The following is a 24,693-nucleotide window of genomic DNA, read 5'->3' as shown; positions in this document are numbered from 1 at the left end:
ATCACAAAGGTGATTAGAAGGCTTTAATAAAAACAACTCTCTCCATTTTCCTGACGGAACAAAGGCTGCCTGCGTAAGGTCTCCTGTGAAAATAGTTTAGATCATGTTTAATACATGTTCCTGTGTTTCTCTCCTAGGGGTTACCATCACTCCCCCCTACTCACATTCACCTCTGCTGACAGGTCTGGATTACACTTGCTGCCACTCACTGCCTCCCTAGGCCCCTTAAATGGATACATAACACAATCAACAAGAACCAGAACGTTTTAAGTAGAAATCATGTTGGCAGAACACCCAAGTGTTGAGGTTACGGAGGGACAGTCACTTTTTTTAGGCAATAGCACCCCACAAGACTTGAAAATAGAATCCAGTTTCCCTGTTCTTGGAATGACGGGGATCAACGCAGAAAGCAATTTAGGCAGTTATGTACAGGTGCTGTGACGAGAGGACTTGGTAATTTGTCGGTTGGGCAAAGACAAGCATTATTTAGGTGATACTGGGTGCAAAAATGTGACTGTTCAGCAGAAAGCCCGTCTCCTATCCCTTTAAGGAAAGTTGAAAATTGCAGGAACCCCAAGTCTAGCACGAAAGATAGAGAGAACAACAAATGGAAAGATATGTAAACCAAATGTTCACTCGGGAAAAAAACAAGGTTTTACAAATTTTAAAAAGGTCTGATTTATTAGGATGTTAGTAGCCATTACACAGGATAAAGTTGAGGAGCTCATCAGGAGACTTCAGTCATTAAACAACATGTACTACTTTTTACAAATAGAACTTGGGTAATCTTACTGTGATCAGGTCTTCCATCCAACTTTTACAAACCATTTATTTCAGGCAAGGCACAAAGAATATAGACAAACTAATTTCAGCAGTTACGCATCAATTTCATTATTTTACACTAAAATACAAAACAGCTTTAATGAGGAAGATACAAATACAGGTAGTCACACAAGTCAGACCAAATTAAAGCAAACGACTGGTGTGACACAAATGAAAAGAAAAGTGTCCAAAATGCGTACGCTGTTGAACAGCAATGCAGACTAAAGGTGTAGTCTGCTCACAGTGAGAAAGAACAGATTAGCAAATCATGCTCTTAAATATTCAATATCCATCTGTTCCAACAATAGCCGTCCGTCACTGTGCACCAATACTGCTCCATTCTTTCATGACTTCCAACCAGGGAACGTTTCAAAGCGAGAGTTAACCCGGTCCTATTACACACCACTCTGTACATTAAACAGATTAAACTGAAAGCGGTTGCTGTGATAAATACTAAACGATGGACAGACGTAGAGTCATGGTTCGTATTCTTGTCACCTATACAGAGTATCAATGTGTTGAATAAAACTAGGTAGAGGAATGCTTCAACACAATTTCTAATTTCATAGTTTGCATTGTATAGCCAAAAGTCATCCTCAGAACAACCTGGAAAACATATTTACAAATAAAATTGTAGTTCATTTTAAAATGTATAAAAATTAACGTTGGCACCACCTGCAAGGTAATGCTCATACCACCTATTACATAATAAAAATGCACAGTGAAGGCTTCAGTTAACTCAATTCAGATTCTGTGTTCTATCCATAAACTTTGTGCAGATCCAAACAGTCTTGGAATTTCAATAGACCAAAATGATTCAATCTTGCAGATCTGCAAGCGAACATAAACTGAGAATAAGGCAGCATGCATGTTTTGAAAGTTAAACTAAATTAAAATGTACAGTATCGGTTTAAATAATGTGAAGGCAAGAAAGTTTGTCCTGAAAGTTTAAAAAAAAAAACAAAGAAATTCGAAGGACAAACCAAATATTAAAATATTCTGTTCAATGTCTGTACAAATAACATTCCTACAATTAAGTATACATACAATCCAGATACTTTTCATTGTGGCCTAGTACTAATTACTTAAAAATTTACAAGACATGAACATAAATAAAGCTGTTAAAACTGGCAAGTACAGTACTGGTCCATCTTTCAGCGCACATCTTCTCACGTCAACCCAAAAGCGGATCATTTCGAAGATGGTAAAATCAGTTTTAACCTGAAGGGAAAACGTCAATATAAGTTATTGGCATGGCTTCTTATACACTGAAACAGTTCATTTAATATTAAACAAGTAGCTTTGGTTTCATTTTAACAAGATGTACAGTGTTTACCACCAGGTTTAGCGCAAGAACCAAACATTTTGAATGACTTCAACACTGACATTTAGTGTAGACAGGTTACCTACCACTCGACCTAGGAAAACAGATTGTTGCTTTCCCCCAAACAAGCACCGAAGGTGTAAGAAATGGATGCTGCCACTCCACTTGCACTTACATGTTGTCAACCTCTTACTCCCAGCACCCAACTGCAATCAACAGGATATTTCAAAAGACTTCATTCACCATGCTTGCATCCTAAGCAGTACTACAGTGGGCATTGCAAAGTGGACATGTAGCGAGAAGCCCATGCTTCAGGATCCATATGCAAGGACCTATTCAGAACAAATGAGTCTTGTGCACAATGACAAGTGATTGGTATCTGGATGCTCAAAGTGCATTCAGCTGGTTGGGTTCCAGTTTCTCCTACTTTATCCATATGTTGCAATTAGGGTTTGCAAAACTAACTTGCAAATTAACTGCGGCTTCAGTATGGGAAGCAAAAGGCCTTCAAATTAACTGCAGTTCAGTAGTCGACTGAGCTTGAATGCTTGCCTTTCCCACATAATTATGCTTGATGTTAAAATGGATTTCTCCACTGGCCCACAAAGGCCAGTGAAGTTTCAGGCTCCTCCCTCACTTCCTGCCTTCCCAAACAGATCGGTGCCTGCACGGGCTTCATGGCTAAAGCCGGCCAAAGGCAAAACTCACAAAGGACTCAAATCTATTCTAAAGGATAGAAGAAAAGCCCAGAAGGAACTAACAATCAAAAGGTGAAAAAAGAAGACCGGGCCCTTTTGAAAAAATGGTCACCCATGTGACCCATGAGAAATCAGCCCGTTAGTAACCTGCACAAAAGGTAGTAAGAAGTAACCACTGCCACCAGCCATTTAAGTTAGTCAATTGTAACAAAAGGTTAAGTGAGAGAAGGAGTTAGAATGTAACCCCCAGCACCCCACATAGGGTGGTGTGTGCTGGGCCCACAAAGAAAAAGGTAGGATAAAAGTGATCTTACTATTCTTGGGAACTGTAGTTCTCACAAGAATATGTATAGTCCAAGGGAGTTTCCAGTGACACTGCACCCAGGGTGCTGGGTGTCACAGAGCAAAAAGCAGACGCCTGTATTACACATATGTAGTTTACCAGACTCCATAAAACTGTGAAAATAAAAATCCCAGGTAGAGAAAAGGAGTGAGTGCAAAAAGTTCTACTCACTCAGGAGTTTGAAATAAAAGTCCAGAGTCCATCAAAAGTGCTGTGGGTGTCTCGTTAAAGTGAATTAGCACCGAAAGTGAACATCCCCCCCAGCCCTCCCCCCAACACCTGCTAGAAGCTTTCTTTTTAGAAATATGCCCCCCCCAACGAAAATGGAAAGTAGTAGGTGGGGTGTAGGAGAGTCTGTAGGACGGCCCAAATGATGAAAGTAGCATGCGGAGGAGAGTGGAAATCAGTTTAGGTAGGGATGGGAGGGAGGAGATGCAGCATATTGTAGCATCTTGGTCTTACAGCACATACTGTGTGCACTCTGCAGTCTGATTTGTGTCCAGGGATGGCCACGCTGCCTGTCCATTTGTTTGGCCTGAAAGTACGCTAATTTCAAGTGTGTTCCTCATCTGTGTGGAACATAATCTTGAGCAGCTTCCATTCTGGCTATTTTCCAATTTCAGATAGTTGGTTATTTTTCATGGCCTTAAATGATATGATAAGTCATTCATAACGTGCCTGTTCACAAGTGTTTCTAGGTGCAACAATACAAGGGAGGGAAGACAGAGGGTGGACAGACAAGGACAAAAGAAACAATCTTACTAGGGGTTGTGTCATTCAGTTCGTGCAAGTGCGATATGCAAAAGTGCAGGGGGACAGGGTGGGGGGCAGAAATGCTGTAAGTGCAAGGAGGCAGGGGACTGTAGAGTTCCGGATACAGCCCAGAGTGCATGGTCGGCCCAGAGGCAGTGCAGGCACTACTGGTCAAGGGGAGCCTAGTCTGGTGAGAAACTGTCCTTGACATGTGTGAAAGATAAACAATGGTGCAGCAGTGTCCAAAATGCCCTCTCCAATAAAGTCGCAGGCCTACAAATCAAAATTGACAACAAGAAAGAATGCCTAACCCACTCAGCCCCCTTAGCCAACACCTCCTCCCGTCCCCCACCCCATACCTCTACACCTAGCCCACTTTGCCGCTTCAGCTTCTCCAAAGTCTCCACGTTAGAGGTGGAAAAAATCATCCTCAGCCTCAAACCGTCGAACTGAAAGGGCAACCCCTGACCCTCACAAATCATCAAAGATGCAGCAAGGGACCTCTCACCCTTCATTACCAAGCTCATTAACGCCTCCTCCTCCTCAGGTACCATTCCAGACAATCCTAAAGAGTCTTGGGTTCTCCCCCTTACTCAAAAAACCCTCCTTAGACCCATCAATACCCACGAACTACAGACCCATCACCCTTCCTGCTTAAAATATTAGACAAGACCGCTTATCTGCAAATACAACAAAACCTAGAAATAAACCATCTCCTGGGAATCCAGCAATCAGGCTTTAGACCCCAACATGGGACAGAGACCGCTCTCATCGATCTCAAAGCTCAAATTGACATCCTTAGAGACAACGGGAAACCTGCTCTACTACTTCTACTTGACCTCAGCAGCATTTGATTTAGTAGACCACAAAATTCTCTGCAACCACCTAGACTCGGAAGCCTCTTCTCGCAAGAAGCCATCGGCTGGATTGAATCTTTCCTTAACAGGTCTATGTGTGTCTTCTCTATATCAGCCTGCGCCGACCCTATCCCCATCACATGCTGGGTTCTCCAGGGATCATGCGTCTCCCCTACACTGTACAACGCGTTCACAAAGCCCCCGTTTGATGATCTTGACCGTCTGGGTATCACCTACACCAATTACCCCAATGATACCCAGATCCTCATCCCGTTGACGGGAGATTACGACAAGGATTTGGCCTTGGTGAACAGGGTGTACCTCATCATCCAGGCATGGATGGCCTCTCACAGTCTATGCCTGAATGATGACAAGACCGAGCTCATCATCCTCAGTTCCACTTCTAACTTAAACAAACTGGATCACAACTACACTAGCTTCAGCATAGATGGCAACTCTACGAAGGTAGCCAAGGAAGTTAAAACTTTAGGATTCTATATAGACTCCACCCTATCCTTCCGTAACCAGGTTAGTTCCATGGCCTCCTCTACAACCCACACATGCTAATTAATAAGAGCTGATAAACACTTCCTTTAAACCCAGAGTTCTACCACCTTAGCCAGAGCCCTAATCCTATCAAAACTGGATTATTGTAACGCCCTATATGTAGGAGCCAATAAACATGTTCCAAACAAAATCCAGATTTTTCAAAACAATGCTCTCAGAGCAGCGCCGAGTATCTCCAAAAAATAACACATCTCCAACATTAGGAGAGCCCACCGACAAAATTATGCTCAAGGTAGCCTCTTTGACACACAAATGGCTCAACAATGCAGCCCCTTGATACCTAGTCGCCAGAGTCAAGAGATAAACCCCCAACCGATCTACCAGAACTGCCAACGCCAACCTAGGAACAAGTTACTTACCTGTAACTTGTTCTCCAGCATGGGTCTGGCATGGATTCACATGCTCATGAACATTCCCCGTCATCAGGCTGGGAAGCATCGGTATAGAAAAAAATCAGTATCAGTTTCGTTTCTGATCTGTCTTTCTTAGTATTAACCAATCACTGGTCTCTGGGTCATACTGCCCCCAGCCAATGACTGTCTTCTCCCTAAGCCCCTCCCCCTGGCAGCCATCCTCAGATATGGTAGCACGTAGAGTGGCAGTATGACCAAGTGAAGAGCCGCAGAGGGGTAGGAGGGAGGGTTCACATGTGAATCCATGCCAGACTCATGCTGGAGAACAGTTACAGGTAAGTAACTTGTTCCTTCTCCGGCATGGGGTCTGGCATGGATTCACATGCTCATGAATATACGAATACATAGCAGTACACAAAAGCACAACCACGGGAGGTGGCAAGGCTCAACATTAAGCATTACATAAACTCAACATAAAGCAACTCTTACCTCCTCACCAGGCCCACCTTCAGGAAAACAGGTTGCTCAGCACTGCTTGGCCGACTCTGGACTCCTCCCTGGAATCCCCGGTCGACGCAGTAGAATCTCGCGAAGGTGTGAGTCGACCTCCACATAGCAGCCCTGCAGATGTCTAGCAGGGGCACACCAGACATGAACGTCGTGGTAGCAGCGATCGCTCTGGTCGAATGGGCTCTCGGACGGCCTTGCAATAGTCGGTTTGCCAACCGGTGACAGTGCATGATACAGCCGGAGAACCATCTAGAAATGGAAGCCTTCGAGAGAGCCATCCCTTGATTCACAGGTCCAAAGTTCACAAACAGTTGTGACGTCTTCCGAAAACTCTTCGTGCGGTCCACGTAGAACTTCAGCGCTCTAGCCACATCAAGCGAGTGCAAAGTCCTCTCGGCCGGAGACGAAGGTGACGGGAAGAAAACAGGTAACACCAAGGGCTCGTTGAGGTGGAAGTTCGACGGCACCTTGGGCATGAAGGAGGGGTGCGTCCTCAGCACCACCCTCGTATCGTGAAAAGTCAGGTATGGAGGTTTACAGGAAAGGGCCTGGATCTCTCCCACTCGTCGTGCGGAGATGATCGCCACAAGAAATGCTGTCTTCCACAACAGGAACTTCAACGGTGCAGAGTGCATAGGCTCGAACGGCGCCCCCATGAGCCTGGTCAGCACCACGTTGAGCTCCCACGCCGGGGCCGGAGTCTTCATCAGCAGGAATGAACAGAACAGTCCCCCCATAATAAACTCCTTCACCAGGCGATGAGACCACAGAGATTTTCATCCCATAGTTCTGGTGTAGCGGGAGATTGCTGCCAGATGTAATTTGATGGAGGCATGAGCCAGCCCCGCCTTGGCCAGCGACAGTAAGTATGGCAGCACTTGAGGGGCCGCAATCCGTGGAGGTTTAATCTTCTGTGCACGGCACCAGACAGAGAACCTCTTCCATTTGTGTCTATAGCACCTGAGAGTTGATGACACCGTAGCCTTTGCAAGTACCTCCTTGCAGTCAGCCGGGATATCGTACCCTCCAAACTCTAGTGCTGCAGGAGCCAGGCCTGCAAGTTCAGCGACCTCGTGTCGTGATGAAGGATGGCGCCTCCTTCTCTGGAGAGAAGATCTGCGTCCGTCGGTAGCTTGATTGGGGGCCGGGGGGGTGATTTGGGGGGGCGCTGCCACTTCCAGAAGGTCCGGGTACCAGATCTGTCTCGGCCACGCCGGTGTGACGAGTATCATCATGCACCGGGACCTCTTGAGTTGGTTGACGAGTCGCAGTACCAACGGCAGCGGAGGGAAAGCATACAGGAACAGGCTGTCCCAGGGGAAGGTGAAAGCATTGCCCATGCTCCTCGGCTGGGGAAACCTGCTGGCGAACCTCTGGCACTTGGAGTTCGTCGCCGTCGCGAACAGGTCGATCCGGGGTTTGCCCCATAGTCGGAAGAGCCGATGCACTTGGTCTTGACGCAATTCCCACTCGTGGCATGAGCACAGCTCCCTGCTCAGCGAGTCGGCAATGGTGTTCTTTATCCCTGCCAGGTGGATAGGCACTAGAAACATCTCCTGGGCCACTGCCCAATGCCACAGCTCCTGGGCCTCCTTGGATAGGGCCGGAGACCTGGTTCCTCCCTGCTTCCGTATGTAGAACATCGTGGTGGTGGTGTCGGTGAAGACCCTCAACACCTTGACCTTGAGGGAAGGAAGAAAAGATTTGAGAGCCCAGAACACTGCTAGGAGCTCCAGGATATTGATGTGGAGTGACACCTCCTCGGGGAGCCAAAGGCCTCTCGCGTGTAGATCTCCGGTGTGCGCTCCTCATCCTTCCAGGGAGGCATCAATCGTCACCGTTTCCTGATGTGCTGGGGTCTGAAAGTCCGTGCCCACCACGAGATGTGCGCGGGTGCCCCACCACCGGATAGCTTGGTGGAAGCTCTTGTTGAGCGGGATCTTGTCTTCGAAGCTGCCCGCTGATTGTATCCAACGGGCGTCGAGGAACTCCTGTAGAGGGCGCATCCGTAGCCAGCAATGGCGCACCAGGAAGATGCAAGAGGACAACATGCCGAGGAAGGACTTGATGGATCTCACTCTGGCCACGTCCGTGGCCAGCAGACGCTGCACGTTGCCCAGGGTGGCTTTCGTCCTTTCCTCTGACGCAGAAGCCGGTCGCGCCACTGTATCGAGCTTGGCTCTCAGAAACAGTGCGACCTGCAACGGAACTAGGTGGGATTTTGGGAAGTTGATGGAGAATCCCAGATCCTGGAGCAGTTGGACGGTCCTCGCCGTGTGCTCGACGGCAAGCTCCCTTGTCCTTGCCCGGATGAGCCAATCGTCCAGATAAGGGTAAACATGGATCCCCTGCAGGTGCAGCCGCGCCGCCACTGGTGCTAGGCACTTGGTTAAAACCCTGGGCGCCGACTTCAATCCGAAGGGCAGGGCCTTGAATTGGTAGTGCTGTCCTTGGACTACGAATCTGATAAACTTTCGTGTCCTTTTAGAATGGGGATGTGGAAGTAAGCGTCCTCCAGGTCCAGCGACGATAGAAGTCGCCTGCCTCCAGCTGTCCCAGTACGTGCTGGAGGGTGACCATCTGGAACTTCTGGGCCTTGATGTATTTGTTTAACTGACGCAGGTCCAGCATGGGGTGCCAACCGCCTGTCTTCTTTCTGACAAGGAAGTATCTTGAGTATGCTCCGGAGCCCCGGAGTCTCTTCGGGACGAGCTCGATGGCACCTTTCTTGAGAATCACCCTTACCTTCTAGTAGCAGTTGAGGGACGCGATTTTCCTTGCTGGCCACAGGAGGAAAGTGGGGGCACTTCTTTAGAAATTCGAGAGGGTGCCCTGGCCCATGGGCACACAACGGTCGGTGGAGATGGTCTCCCACACGCTGACGAAGCTCGCTAGCCGGCCTCCCATCAGGGTGCTTCAGTGGGGGCCCCCCGACACTACGGCCGGTTCTGTCCTGCTTGGAGGTGGCCTTGCCACCTTGGCCTCCCTGGTGACGGGATCCTCCCGACTTGCCGCGCCCTCTGTAGGCTTCTTGCGACGAGGAACGGGCTGCCTGGTGGTACGTCGAGGCACCACCACCGAATCCTTTGGAGATACCTTGCTTGCATCCGGAGTTCCGAAAGGGCGGTCGTCGTTGCTGGAAAACTCCCAAGGCCCGTGCCATCTCCGTGTCGGCTTTGATGGCCTGAAGAGATTCATCTACTGTCTTCCCCAACAGGATGTTCCCGTCGAAGGGCATGTCCAAGATTCTGGATTGCCTGTCCTGGCGGAAATCAGTTGCCTTGAGCCAACCCCGCCGTCAAAGGCAAACACTGTTGCCCAACTGGCGGAAACCGGTTTCGGCGATGTCCGTGGCCACCGTTATGGCGTGATCCGACGCCACCTCTCCTTCCTGCAGAATCTCCAGGGCCTCAGCCCTCTTGTCGTCTGGTAGGAAGTCCAGCAGGGGAGCAATCTTGTACCACAGCTCCCTGTCGTAGTGGGCCACGATCGCTAGGGCGTTGGCTGCCTTGATTGTCGTCGTCGCCGACGAGATGACTCGTCATCCCATGGCATCCAGTTTCTTTCCCTCGCCGTCGGGTGGGGAGGTGGAAGTCTAAGCCGTCGCCCCCGCCGCTTTCTTCTTGGCCGCCGCAGAGACGACCGAATCCGGGGTCGGCTGGGCCCTAAGGCATAAGGGGGCGGAATCCGGGACTCATTACTTCTTCTCGTACCGATCCCTCGTAGCAGGCGCCGTGGACGGGGTCTTCAGGACCGCAAGCCCCTTGTCCCAGATATCGTTGAGCAACGGTACCGCGAGGACCCTCTTTCGCTTGGCCTCCTGCCTTTGGTAGAGGAACGCTTCCTTCTTCTGTTCCTCGGGGCAGAGCTGGAAGAGCTCGGATGCCCTGGCAACCATGGCGTGGAAGGAGCCAATTTCGTCAGGCGGAGAAGCCCGAGGGGGTGGTGATGGAAGGTCTATCCCTGTCGTCACTGCCGTCGTCATCTCTGGGCTCGGGAGAGGAAGGCTCTACGGGCCGCGAGGGCTGGAAGGGTGGAGGAGGATGAATTCTCCTCCGCTTGCTTGGAGGACTTCCCGATGAGCCCGGTTCCGTCGGCTCGCCCGTCGGGGTTAGAGGCAATCTCGTCCTTATCTCCGTGCATAAGGTTTGGATTGCCATCAAAATGGCCGCCAAGCTGTCCTGCGGCTCGGGCATTGGCTGCGTCAGACGAGATGGCTGCTCCTCCACTGGGGCCTCGTTGCCACCGTCGCTCTCCTCGATCACTTCCTGAGGATCTCTCTCTTGGGATCGAACCTTCTCAAACCTCTTGTTGAGGTCTTTCACGACTTCAACCAGCTCTTCCTCAGAGGCTGTATCCGTGTCCGTAATGAAGGAAAGTGTAGTTCCCATTGGTAATAGGAACTCCCGTCCCCTGCACACCATTCAATTACGGAAAGATAGTTTTCCAAACAAATCTTAATAGTGTTTCGTGATTATTAAATAGTTATTCTATCATGCAAACTTAAAGACAGTTTTTTTTAACCACATTCAACATCAACGTGTTTCTAAACAATTCAATCCACAGTTTTTACACTTTTCGAATGATTTGATATTTAGTAAATTTTTCAATTTATACTCAAAATATATCTAACATGAATTTATTATTTACTTTTGAGTTCACTTTGCTCAAATAACTTTAGTTATACAAGTAACAAAACAAAAATTAGTTGTTTTCACCAATGCCACAAATTTAAGAACAAAAGTTAGTTGTTTTCACCAATGCCACAAAATTAAAAAAGTAGCTCAACGCGTTTCGAGAGATTTGACTCTCTTCTTCAGGAGCAATAACACTTTTTTCTCAGACTCTAATCTTTCATTTTTTGATTCTTCATGATAATGTCCAAACAATAATATAATGATTATAGAAAGCGAACTTCATCTCTCTTTAGTAAACGAACACTCCTTCGTCAGTTTCCGTTACAACTATTCCATTGTGAAATGATGGAAACGTCATCCTTCTAAGTTTCCCAATTCGTGTTTGATTATCTGTAAACGATAGGATATGTTTTTATGTTACGTAATGTCCTTACTATTGTCAAATGCTGTGTAAATCTACTTCAAACTGTGTGATATCCAATCATACCTGTGTGTTCCTATCGGAACGGATGACACCTCTTCCCAGATTTCAAATGCCAGTTATGTTTCTTCGCACAATTCCGACTTGGTATTCTGCTGAATGTTCTATCGACTTCACGGTACTTATCCCTCTCTCTTCGTGTATGAACGTTTCCTCCCTGTGTTATAACCATAATTTTCGTCAATACATTATCTAGCTTGCCCGTATTTGCATGTGTTACAAAAAATAATTAATTTAAGGAACTTCCTCTGTTTACCTGAACCAGTAGCAAAATGCCGCCGTGAACGTTCCTTTACTCAACACTCCTATTCTCTCCTTTCGCTGTGTCTCCGTAAATGTCTCTATCTGTTGAGGATGTTCACTGTTAGTATTGTTTAAACATCTCGTCCATTTAACACTTAAGTCTACATTTCGATACCGAATCGTTTTAATTTTACCTGAACAGACTGTTCCACCGTCCCCGCACTGCTTCTTCTTGTTTCCAAGTTAGCCCGGTTGCCTGGCAACTGGTGCCTTTGTACTCATGTGATCATGTCACCTGATTCTTTGGAATTATGGGAATCGTAGTTTACATGGGATACGAGTTCCACAATAAATCACACAGAAGATAGGGTGTGCTTTCCTCATTCTAGTGTTTTCTTGTTCTAGGTAATCCCATTAATTTGGTGTGGTATCATATAGAGGTTAGCACCCCAAACTAGAATAAGAACAGAATAGAAGATACTTGCATAATATGCCTTTTTCAAAAATTAATACATTAACTACAAAATATGCAAAGACGCTAGCTTTCTCACAGGAAGAAGCAAGCCGAATATTGGGCTTAATCAAAAGTACAGGAAAACCAACAACTACTCAAGATAAACCAGAGAAAATAATCAACAACTTAGAAAGATTAATCAGACGAGAAATAGCCCAAAAACTACATGCCACCACCCTAACTGAATACTACAAATCCCAAAAAATTCCGAGAGGTTTAAGAATATACTTGAAACCGACTCTCTGTAAAGAGAACAATGACTTTGTAGCGAGATGGGAACGTATCCTTAACAAATGCTCATTAGACCTAATTATTTTAACAATAGAAGAACTTGCATCATCATTAACAAAACTAGACACGGAAATAACAGAACTAAAAGAACAACTGATTACATTAACGTCTGTGGAGGAGCTCACGAACATCCTAGCCTCAACCAATCAAAAGTTGGATTCTTACAAGAAAGACATTGAACAAAGAAAGATTCGAAAATATCGTAGAGATACTCTAGATTATGCGAGAGACATAGTATATACTTGGCAAGAATATTACCATCAACAGAATCAACAATTTCAAAACAAAGATAAACAAGCACCCTTTCAAAATAAACCAAGAAGAGGAAGTAAAAGTACAGATCCATCGAGTGACGCATCGAGTGAAGGAAGGGAAAATAGGCCTACTCAACCAACAACAGGAGTACCCTCAACATCAGGGATCACAACAGTACCTATTACTCCAATACCAGACAATCAGAGTAACTTACCGGTCCTTTTTTTAGAAGACGCCGAGCGCGAAGAGGGAGGAAGAAATCTAAGAAGCAGAAAGAAAACCTAAAGCTAATTTTAAACATTTCAAGAAAAACATTTTCAAAACAACAATTGGATCTACTGGAACTAGGTTTATCATTTGTACCAACGAATCAAACAAATCTTTTTAACGAAGAGGTAAATCTGTTTAAGTTCGTCAGAAAGATGAAATTGAAGTTATTTTTTGACTCTATTCCACCAATACAGGAAAGATCAGTAACTTTCGACAGCCTGGAAATGAAATCCAAAAGTACATTCATTCCAAATGTTAAAAATACTACATTGGACCTTTTTGAAATGAAGATGAAAAAGGATCTTAAATCTATCAAATATATGGATATTAGAGGCCAAAATCTTCGGAAACATCAACTGAGAATCCTGAGGGAATTATCGAATGACAGGACAATTGAAATTAAACCCGCAGATAAAGGTGGAGCAATCGTAATAATGGATGCAAATCTATATAAACAAGGATGCTTGACCCTTCTTGAAGATAGCAATACATATATGATCTTAGATAATGATCCTACATCGGAAATTCAACGAATGGTAGAAGAGATAGTGAACAAGGCTGCCACAGAGGAATGGATAACAGAAAAAACAAAAGACTTTTTGATTAATAAGAATCCAATTTTGCCAGTTTTCTATGGCCTTCCAAAAGTTCATAAAAATCTTGAGAATCCTCCATTCAGGCCAATTGTGGCAGCCACAGAGAGCGTGTTTGATCCATTATCAAGATATTTAGACAAACTACTCCAACCAATTGTACAAACTACTTCAACATACTTGAGAGACACGACACATTTCTTGAACGTCTTGAACAACATTAACCAAATTGAGGATGATTGGATTCTATTTACATTAGATGTTCAATCACTATACACATCGATCCCACATGAAGAAGGACTGGAAGCCTTAGAATGGATATTACTCAAACAAGAGTTTTTTCCAGGGAATCAAGTATTTGCTATAGAATTAGCAAAAATAGTACTAAACAACAACTACTTCAGGTTTCAAGGTAAATACTACCTACAAACATCTGGTACATCAATGGGGTCAGCAATGGCCCCAGCTTATGCTAACATTTTCATGTTTCACTTTGAAACTCAATATATACTGGAACACCCCACATGGTCAATACATTTGGCCACGTGGAGACGGTATATAGATGACATATTTGCCATCTGGAAAGGTACTAAGCAGGAGCTAGAATCATTTTTCGAATATCTGAATACATGCAATAACCGAATTAAGTTTACCCTAGCGGTAGGCGATCCAGCAATTCACTTTTTGGATGTAAAAATATTCCCAGAACAAAGAAAATTACATACAACAGTGTTCAGGAAACCTACAGATGTGAATAACAGCTTGTTTTTTACAAGTCATCATCCACATCATTTAAAAAAGAATTTACCACTAAGCCAACTTCAAAGAATAAAACGGATTATTTCAAAAGAAGATACATATGAAGACACTGAGAAGGAACAGATAGAGAGATTCAAAGAGAGGGGATTTCCAGAAATTATTTTATCTCAAGCCAAAGAGAAATGTAAACTGAAGAAAAGGACAGAACTCCTAAAACAACAACGGAAGGAACATAGAAGTAATCCTCCATTGATCTACCTCACAAAATATTCAACAAAGAGTGCACACATCAAAAGGATGCTACAAAAAAACTGGAAAATCACAAGGTTAGACCCACAAATTAGTGGTCTCTTTCCAGAACCACCACTAATGGCATATACCAGAGGAAAGAACCTACGAGATTCACTAGTTAAAGCAGAAAGAGTTAGTAAGATACAACAAAGATTTCTTGGGAAACCAAAGAAGGGTACGTTCCCCTGCTTAACTTGCAGTCAATGTAACAATGTACAAAAGGGTCCGATAATAAGACATCCATACACAGGTCAAAAAATAAACCTACAACATTATGCAACATGTGAAAGTAAATGTATCATATATGGATTAATCTGTCCGTGTGGCAAATATTACGTGGGGCAAACTATCAGACGTGTCAAAGACCGTATTTCAGAACATAAATCAAATATCAGAACTGGCAATATAAAATCACCTGTGGCAAGACATTTCAAAGAGCAGCATCACACAATTTCACAATTAAAATTTGTAATCCTGGAAACAATCATGAGACCACCCAGAGGTGGAAATCTAGAACAAATATTAACACGCAGAGAAATGTTCTGGATTCACAAGTTAGATGCCCTGGAACCGAAAGGAATGAATGAGGAATATAGCTTAAGCTCGTTTTTATGAAAAATATGTACAAGAATAGGGCATTGAGTAGCCCTATAAATTACAACTAGAAATGGGGGCGGTACTACAAAAAGTTGGAGAAATAGATAAATGTGTTTGAAAAGAGGAGTAATAAAAATGTACATTACATTGTGATCTGATGGAAAAATGATCCGGAAAATTGGGGAGAAAAGGTAAAATTATCAACTAATGTTACAATAAGTGCACTTGGGGGAAGAGACTCTGCAACATAGGTATAAAAGAGAACTACTCATAGGGACCTCGAGTTCCATGATGCACTATTATGTACAAACAGATTGAACTTCAAAAACTACGATTCCCGTAATTCCATAGAATCATGTGAGTCGATCACGTAAATACGAACGACAATAAGGATTAGCACCATAGATCTTCACGACCCTAGTGTCATATGTCTTGAGTAAAACTCAACGGAAACAGTCAATACATGCACTTAGAACGTTTATTTCTCCCATAACGCTCACCATTCACCACATTTGAACTCGTATCCCATGTAAACTACGATTCCCATAATTCCAAAGAATCAGGTGACATGATCACATGAGTACAAAGGCACCAGTTGCCAGGCAACCGGGCTAACTTGGAAACAAGAAGAAGCAGTGCGGGGACGGTGGAACAGTCTGTTCAGGTAAAATTAAAACGATTCGGTATCGAAATGTAGACTTATTAAGTGTTAAATGGACGAGATGTTTAAACAATACTAACAGTGAACATCCTCAACAGATAGAGACATTTACGGAGACACAGCGAAAGGAGAGAATAGGAGTGTTGAGTAAAGGAACGTTCACGGCGGCATTTTGCTACTGGTTCAGGTAAACAGAGGAAGTTCCTTGAATTAATTATTTTTTGTAACACATGCAAATACGGGCAAGCTAGATAATGTATTGACGAAAATTATGGTTATAACACAGGGAGGAAACGTTCATACACGAAGAGAGAGGGATAAGTACCGTGAAGTCGATAGAACATTCAGCAGAATACCAAGTCGGAATTGTGCGAAGAAACATAACTGGCATTTGAAATCTGGGAAGAGGTGTCATCCGTTCCGATAGGAACACACAGGTATGATTGGATATCACACAGTTTGAAGTAGATTTACACAGCATTTGACAATAGTAAGGACATTACGTAACATAAAAACATATCCTATCGTTTACAGATAATCAAACACGAATTGGGAAACTTAGAAGGATGACGTTTCCATCATTTCACAATGGAATAGTTGTAACGGAAACTGACGAAGGAGTGTTCGTTTACTAAAGAGAGATGAAGTTCGCTTTCTATAATCATTATATTATTGTTTGGACATTATCATGAAGAATCAAAAAATGAAAGATTAGAGTCTGAGAAAAAAGTGTTATTGCTCCTGAAGAAGAGAGTCAAATCTCTCGAAACGCGTTGAGCTACTTTTTTAATTTTGTGGCATTGGTGAAAACAACTAACTTTTGTTCTTAAATTTGTGGCATTGGTGAAAACAACTAATTTTTGTTTTGTTACTTGTATAACTAAAGTTATTTGAGCAAAGTGAACTCAAAAGTAAATAATAAATTCATGTTAGATATATTTTGAGTATAAATTGAAAAATTTACTAAATATCAAATCATTCGAAAAGTGTAAAAACTGTGGATTGAATTGTTTAGAAACACGTTGATGTTGAATGTGGTTAAAAAAAACTGTCTTTAAGTTTGCATGATAGAATAACTATTTAATAATCACGAAACACTATTAAGATTTGTTTGGAAAACTATCTTTCCATAATTGAATGGTGTGCAGGGGACGGGAGTTCCTATTACCAATGGGAACTACACTTTCCTTTATTCTTTCTTGACTTTTAGATACCAGAGTCATATTTTTTCTCCCCGGCACCCAGAAAAAACTGTCCAGTATAAGAGTTAAAAAACACGAAAATTTTCCACAATAAATCACACAGAAGATAGGGTGTGCTTTCCTCATTCTAGTGTTTTCTTGTTCCGTGTCCGTAATGGCCATCACCCACCCCCTTTTCCAACTGGGCCTTGACGGGGGTCTTGTCGATGGGTTGGAAAGAAGATTCCCTCCGCGGAGGCAGGGAATCTCTGGGCCCCGAGGTCACCTCCACTGGCTTTGCCAGGGTCGCCACGACTCCCTCGATAGAGGCCTTAGCGGGGTGAATCAAGGCCTTCACCACCTTGGGTGCGGTTGAGGCCTTCACCTTGGGGGGAGGGTCACTGCCTCGCTCCCCCTCGGCTGGTTCCTTCGAGATCGACCGGGGCCACTCCAGAAGCTTACCCGGGTTCTCGGATTTCCTCTTCCCCGAGCCAGAGCGCTGGCTCGGGTGGATGGCGTCGGTGAAAGCACGCCCTGCCTGCCAGCCAAAGAGCCCGACCCTTCGGCGCTCCTGGTGCCCGCAGACTCACGGTGCTTTGCCTTTTATTGGGCCCCCGTCACCGGGGCGCCATCACAGGACTTAGAAGACCGCTCAAACTTCTTCTCACCTGCTGGGCCCTTCTCCAGCCAGCTTGCGAGTCGGGACCAGCGGTCCCTCATGGTCCGTTCCGACAGGTTCTTGCAAAACGCACAGTCCTTTTCCTCGTGCATTTTGTCCTCATGAAGGCAGTAGAGACATCTTGAATGCTCATCCTCCTTGAAAACATTCTGTAATCCGCATCCAGGGCAGTTCCTGAACAGTTTGAATCCGGGCGTCGAGCTTCCCTTGCCTGGGCCATGTCCACGAGGTAGGCCTCATATCTTCTGGAATCCTCCAAGAAGAGAAAACTCAATGGAAACTTCACCCTTGAGGGGCGTAGAAAATTCCAAAACGGGTCCCGGTTGATCGGAAGAAGAAATGGTGGAGCTTAAGGCTCGATTGACCGAAAAATTAGTTTAAACTCTTTGAAAAACAAACGCAACACGCAGTAAAAGCTCGAGAGCTAAAGCACGAGGACTCCCAACACTTGAACGTGCGGTAAAAATCTGAGGATGGCTGCCAGGGGAGGGGCTTAGGGAGAGAGCAGTCATTGGCTGGGGGCAGTATGACCCAGAGACCAGTGATTGGTTACTACTAAGAAAGACTGATCAGAAACGAAACTGATACTGATTTTTTCTATACTGAGGATTCCCAGCCTGACGACGGGGAATATTCATGAGCATGTGACTCCATGGCAGACCCCATGCTGGAGAACTCTCAGTCCCCAGGTTCAAATGAACCAAAACTGGTGGCAACAGCTTCCAGGTGAAAGCAGCCCAACACTGGAACTCCCTGCCACCAACCTTAAGGACACCTCAAACCTACACCCAATTTAAGCGTAACTACATTCAGTGGATAAAGGAAAATGACCACTAACCTCACCCTTGCTTGCCCACTTATGTACATTTGTAAATTGCCTGTTATTGTATCTGCCTTTGTATCTGAAACTGCATTGACCCATGTACCCACCTGTAATTACTGTACAGCACTGTAACCAAGCTGAGAATAACCTTGCTGCTCTTGCGCCCTGATACCGGTGGGTCGGGCTCGCATTACAAATGATTAAACAAACAACCAACCAACCAGTCCGCACAGCAGACAGGTCGGTCAGCAGGGGAGAGAGAAAGCGGAAGCGAAAAAAAAAAGAAAAGTCTTAAGCTGTTTCTGGAACTTCAGGTGGTCCTACTCAAGTTTGAGAGGGGCAGGGAAGCCATTCCAGAGAGAGGCACACCTGCAGAGGAGAGCGTTAGACTCCCCACTCCTGCCTGGAGAAGAGTCTGACACAAGAGTTGGAAGTGGCTGAGAAAAGGGTTCGAGAAGGAAGGTGTTTGGGAAGAGAGTTGGATGTAATGCAGGCCCCAGCCCAGAAAGCATTGTGGACAATGCAGAGTGTTTTGAACTTGATCCTTGCAGCCACTGGGAGCCAGTTTAGAGATTTCAGGGCTGGAGAGATAAGGTCCCTGGGCTTGAAGCCAAGGATATGTCTCAGAGTCCTGTTCTGGATTAGTTGCAGAGGGCAGAGAGTAGAGGAAGGCAGATTGAGAAAGAGGTTGTTGCAGTAGTCCAGCCTAGAGAGAACCAGGGCCCTAGAGACATTGAGCTTCTGCGGTAAAGTGACAAAAGGAAGGATACCTCTGAGGAGGTTCAGATGGTAGTGGACCTTCTTGGGAAGGTCTGATGTGAGGAGAGAAGGAGAGTGTGGAGTTGAAGATGACACAAAGGTTTGTAGCCCCGCAGTAAGGGGAAGGAAATGGCCCAAGTAGGGCAGCCAGAGTGTGGGAAAGGGGGAGCAGATGTCCCAATGCGAATGATCTCAGTGTTACTGGCAATAAAGCAGAGATCGTTGGAGGAGCACCATTCTGGAATTTGCAGGTAGACAGTCCGGAATGAGCGCGAGAGGAGGCTGAGGGCAGCTGGAGGAGAGCCGAGTGTTCCCCACATAACACAAAGTTAGAGACGGTAAAGATAAGGTAGGCCAAAGGGGTCAATTGGACATTGAAGAGCCAGGGTGAGAGGTTAGAGCCCTGGGGAACATCCAATGTGGAGAGAGAGGTAGTGGAGAGAAGAACAAGTTTACTTACCCCTGGTAAAATTCTTTCGATTGGATGTTCCTCCCACTTATTCCTCATCTTATGATAAACTTTCAAAGCAGTAATAATTTGGAGGTAGGAGTACCAATTAATTTATACCTAATCATGGCCCGAAGGGAGGACGGCTTTTACAAAAAGTCCTCCCTGACTGGAAGAAGAATCCAGACAGTAATGTTTTACGAATGTATGGATAGACGACTAAGTGGCCACTGAACAAATATCATTGATTGGGACACCTCTGAAGAGCAGCAGATGTTGCCATGCCCTTGTGGAGTGAGCCCTTAGGCCTTCTGGCGGGTCCTTGCCCGCTAATCTGTAGCATTAGCCAATAGCCAGGATGATCCATCTGAATATGGTTTGTTTGGTAACCGCAAGGCCCAATTTGGGACCAGTACATCCAATAACAAGTTGGTCAACTTGGCAAACTTTAGCCGTTCGGGATATATAAAAACTGACAGCCCTTTTTGGGTCCAGTCTATGTAGCCTCTCCTCCTCCTTTCCTGGATGAGGAGGTGGGTAGAATGTTGGCAATGTCCTTTTCTGTGACAAGTGGAAGTTGGAGACTACTTCGGTAAAAAAGAAGGTTTTACACAGAGTGTAACTTCGTCTTTATGGAATACCCTCTGAGGAGGCTTTCAAGAAAGAGCCTGAAACTCAATTACTCTGCGAGCTGACGTTATTGCAATAAGCAATACGGTTTTTAATGTCAAGAGTCTTAAAGGACATGAGTGGAAGGGTTCAAATGGTATATATGTTAACACAAGATTGGAGGTCCCATACAGGTACACATTACTAAAGCCTTTCAAGAATTGGACAATCAGAGGGATCTTAAAATGTGAATCCTCCTTGGAGGAGCGCTTGAACATGGAAATTGCTGCTAGGTAACCTTTAATGGTTTCAAACTGGAGCCCCAGATTAGCTAAATGTAACAAAAAGGAGAGCACCATAGGTGTGTCACAGACATGGATCCACATTCTTATCCCTGCACCGGTTGCTGAACTTATTCCAATGGCAACTGTTCTAAGATTTAGTTGCTGACCTTCTGGCCGAAAGTAAATCATCCAGGATGTCCCGATCCTTGTATGTCAGCCTTTCAGAAACCATGCGTGAAGGCCGAGTGTCTTGACCTCTGGATTGCGAAATCTACCTTCCTCTTGCGAGAGAAGATCCTCTCTTTGTGGAAGACTTATTGGAGGGCAGATGCACATGTCCAGAAGACCTGGGTACTACGTCCTCCTGGCCCAATCCGGGGAAATTAGGATAATGGACTTCCCAAACTTTCTCAACCTTCTGATAACATGAGGAATGACGGTGACTGAAGGAAACGCACACAGCAGTGGAAATTCCCAGTCCACCAAGAACGGTGTCTCCTAGGGCTCCTGGAACAGTACTGTTCGCCCTTCCGGTTGACACCGTCGCAAACCGATCCACCTGAGGGGTTCCCCAAAAGGTGAAGATCTCTTGAAGGATTTCCTAAGCTAGTTCCCACTCATGGGAGACTGCTCTGTCTGCTCAGACAGTCCACTGCCGTGTTCTGCTCTCCAGCTAGGGGAACTGCCAACAGATTCCTTCTTGTATTGCCCAGAATCAGAGCTGCATTGCCTCTGCAGAGTGGTGGTGACCCTACTACACCGCTCTTGTTGAGGTAGTACATGGCCATCATGTTTTCCGTCATAAGGACATTCTTTTCCCGTACAGAGGGCACCTTCAGTGCTAGACTGATTGCGCTCAGCTCCAAAAGGTTGATATGTAGTTTGGACTCCGATGGAGCCCAACAACCACTGATTGTCAGATCGTTGGTTTGAGCTCCCCACCCCATGAGTTAGGCATCTGTCACTACCTCCAGCCATGGTTGCCAAAACGATTCCCCCTTGAGAGTGTTGTATTTGCAAGCCCACCACAGAAGGTCCTGAGCAACTCTGCTCGCAACGTGCAGGTGGCCCGACATCTTGCCTGAGAACTGGGACCACCGAGTCCCGAGAGCCCATTTAACTGATCTCATTCTCAAGCAGGCCTCTGGCACAAGGAAAATGCAGGATTCCATGAGACCGAGCGACCTGAGAAAATCAAAGGCCGTAAAATGCTGGGCACTTTGGAATTTGGTAACCATCTGCAGAATGTGTTGAGCTCTCACCTCGGGTGGTGAGGCTTTCCCCGGGGAAGTATCCAGGACTGCTCCAATAAATTGGAGTCTTTGGGATGGTATCATGATGGACTTAATTGAGGGAGAAGCCCAGTCTGTGGAGCGAGTGGCAGGTTACGCTGAGATGTTCCCGGGCTTGCTCGGGTAAACAAGACAGGATCAGTCATTCGTCCAGGTAGGGGTAGACGTGAAGCCCACCTTTCCTGAGACTCGCTGCCACCACCGCCATCAACTTGGTGAAAACCCTCAGGGAGCAGGTAAGTCCGAAAGGCAGAACTCGAAACTGATGAGAACCGCCAACCATGAACCTCAGGTACTTTCCGTGCTTGAGATTGATTGGCACATGAAAGCAAGCATCCTAAAGGTCCAATGATGCCAACCAGTCTTGGAGTTGGAGAGCCTTAAAGATCCGAGAAGGGGTAACCATCCTGTACTTGTTCTTCCTGAGGAACTTTTTCAAGTTTCTCAAGTCCAAGATGGGTCTCAATCCTCTGTCCTTCTTGGGGATTAGAAAATATGTGGAGTACCAACCCTTGTTTATCTCTGCTACAGGTATATGTTCTATTGCACCTTTCTCTAGCAGAGTCAAGATTTCCTGCACAAGGAGTGGAACCGGAATTTTGACAGTTGCATCCCGGTGGATGATACAGAGGCCTTTTTTTGAGAAAAAAAGGCTGTAACCTTGAGCCAATGCCTGTTTCCAATGCCCAAGCATCTGAAGTAATGCCCCGCCATTTGTTCAGACACTGAGAAAGTCTGCCTCCCACAAGGGTCTTGTGTGTCAAGGCCTCAGAGTGGTTTAGAAGCGGTTGAAGCAGCAGCTGAGGGTAAAGTTGCTGCTGCGGAGGCCGTCTTTGCACCTCACCCTCGTCCACCAAGAGGGAATCTCCTCTGACCCCTTTGACTGGCTTGTCCTCATCCAAATGAGGAGCAGAATCGAAAGGACTTACCCCTCCAAGAAGATGAGCCTGAATAGGGTTGGTGAGGTTGTCTAATGGCAGCACTAAGGGATTTAGCCGCCGCCTTTGAGGTATGCAGCTTCTCCAAACTCATCTGCCTTACTGCCAAACAACCTCGAGCAGTCAAAGGGCATGTTGAGTAGTCTTGCCTGCACATCTGGTGCAAACCCAGACTTCCTCAACCATTCAAAACTGTGTAATACAGTGTTAGCAGCCATGGATCTGCTGATGCTGTCTGCAGTATCCAAACCCGACATGAGATATTCACTCATTGCCTCCTTACCATCTGTAATATCGCCAGGAAGTAGTCTTATTTTCTCACCTTCTGGGATGTGTTCAGCTGCCATAGCAACACAGTCCCACAGGGTAAACGTAAATCTACATAAAGTTCAAGTCACATTGGTGGATTTCAACAACATACTACCCGCAGTGAAAACTTCATCCCCAGACATCTACCCTCTTGACATCCCTGTCTGGAGGGATGGATGGATAAGCTGACTGCTTGGTAGACGTAGCCACCTGAAACCAAGCTTTCAGGCGCGGGGTCCTTCCTGAGATATTCTAGGCCACTGCTGGAAGGTCTGTACTTCCTTGCAAAGCTTTTATTAACTTCAGCAGCAGTTTCCGGGGTCCCACAATTAGCGCAGACTTTCTTCAATGTGGAAGTGTAAAATTGGGTCCTTCTGAGGACCCTGATCCAAGATCTTGGTCATATCATCTTGTTCCAACGATGGAATAGGCCTACTCCACACCATAAATTCAATCACCTTCCCCATCAGTTTTCTGTACGATGAGTCAGCATGCTCAAAGGGGTCAGGCAACTGGAGATTATCATACAAATCTCTTAGTCTGGACTAGTCAGATGCAAGTTCCTCTTGCACATTGGGAATGCCAAACTGTAGATCAAAAGGTGGCAAATTGTCAGAGGGTTGGTCTTCCTCATATCGCTGACAGAGGCTTAAAATAGTAATTTTTAGTTAAAGGCGTGTAAACCTTGTCTTGTACTGTCAACAGCTTCAACAATGTCAAAGTAGTCGAAAACTGATCGAAAACAGTGCCAGTTTCGTCAGCGTCGCCCTCTATTTTGGGGTCGGCAAAGACATTGAAGCTTTCGATGCCTTGTGCTTCTTCAACGGAACCATAGGTGAACTCAGTTCGACGATTTTTCATCTGATCAGGAACTTTCTCGATGTGACAGCGGCTTTAAACTCGGCTTCTAAGATTTAGTCTTAGAGTTCCCCTTGTCGTCCTTACCCGGAGCGACTGGGGCATGGCACTTGCTTTTCATTCGAAGGTGTCGAGGTCTCATTCTCGAAGATTCGCATCATCTGACCATGAAATACGTCACACTTTGCAGGGCAATCGGATTTCGTAGGACACCCGATTACCTCAGTGGAAGAGTCACTGGAGGTCGAAGGTGGCCTATGCCGTCTCTTCTTGGCCTTCTTAGAGGAAGATGAAGAGTGGCGCGATCGACTCCTCGATCGGGACCTTTTTGATTTTTTTGCGTCAGTTGAAATACCTTGACTCAGTCTTTTTCTCCCTCTTCGAAGGTGGCTTGACGCTAACATCCCCACCGCCAGCTTACCCCTACGCTCGCCTTCTCGGTCATCGCCGGACAGGATCCACAGTCAGCAGTATGGTGCCCAGACACCAGAGGCAGACGCGGAGAGGGTCGTTAATCGACATTTTCGACCTGCAGTCCTGGCATTTTTAGAACACATTTCAGTTGAAGAACACAATGACATTTTCTAACAAATGTTTCACTGAAGCACTACATAATTCACTCGAAGCGTTAGCTCGAAAAAACAGAACTGAAGCCCACGTGCGCTCGATGCGCTATTTATACTGAGGATGTATA

At 45.6% G+C, this 24,693-nt stretch overlaps 1 protein-coding gene across 1 annotated transcript in view; it reads right to left on the bottom strand.

Moving 5' to 3' along the window:
* Positions 1 to 653: 653 nt before the first annotated feature.
* Positions 654 to 24,693, bottom strand: part of LOC138513169 (guanine nucleotide-binding protein G(i) subunit alpha-1) — a 340,588-nt gene continuing 316,548 nt past the window's right edge. Inside the window, exon 9 of the mRNA XM_069627798.1 lies at positions 654 to 2,043. The gene's annotated coding sequence lies outside the window, so the exon portion shown is untranslated. The remainder of the gene's footprint in view (positions 2,044 to 24,693) is intronic.

This window comes from Ambystoma mexicanum, chromosome 12, assembly GCF_040938575.1.
Source record: "Ambystoma mexicanum isolate Mex_15411 chromosome 12, UKY_AmexF1_1, whole genome shotgun sequence".
NCBI classification, from domain to species: Eukaryota; Metazoa; Chordata; class Amphibia; order Caudata; family Ambystomatidae; genus Ambystoma; species Ambystoma mexicanum.
Note: the sequence above shows the minus strand (reverse complement) of the source record. Positions and strands in the feature narration are given on the sequence as shown.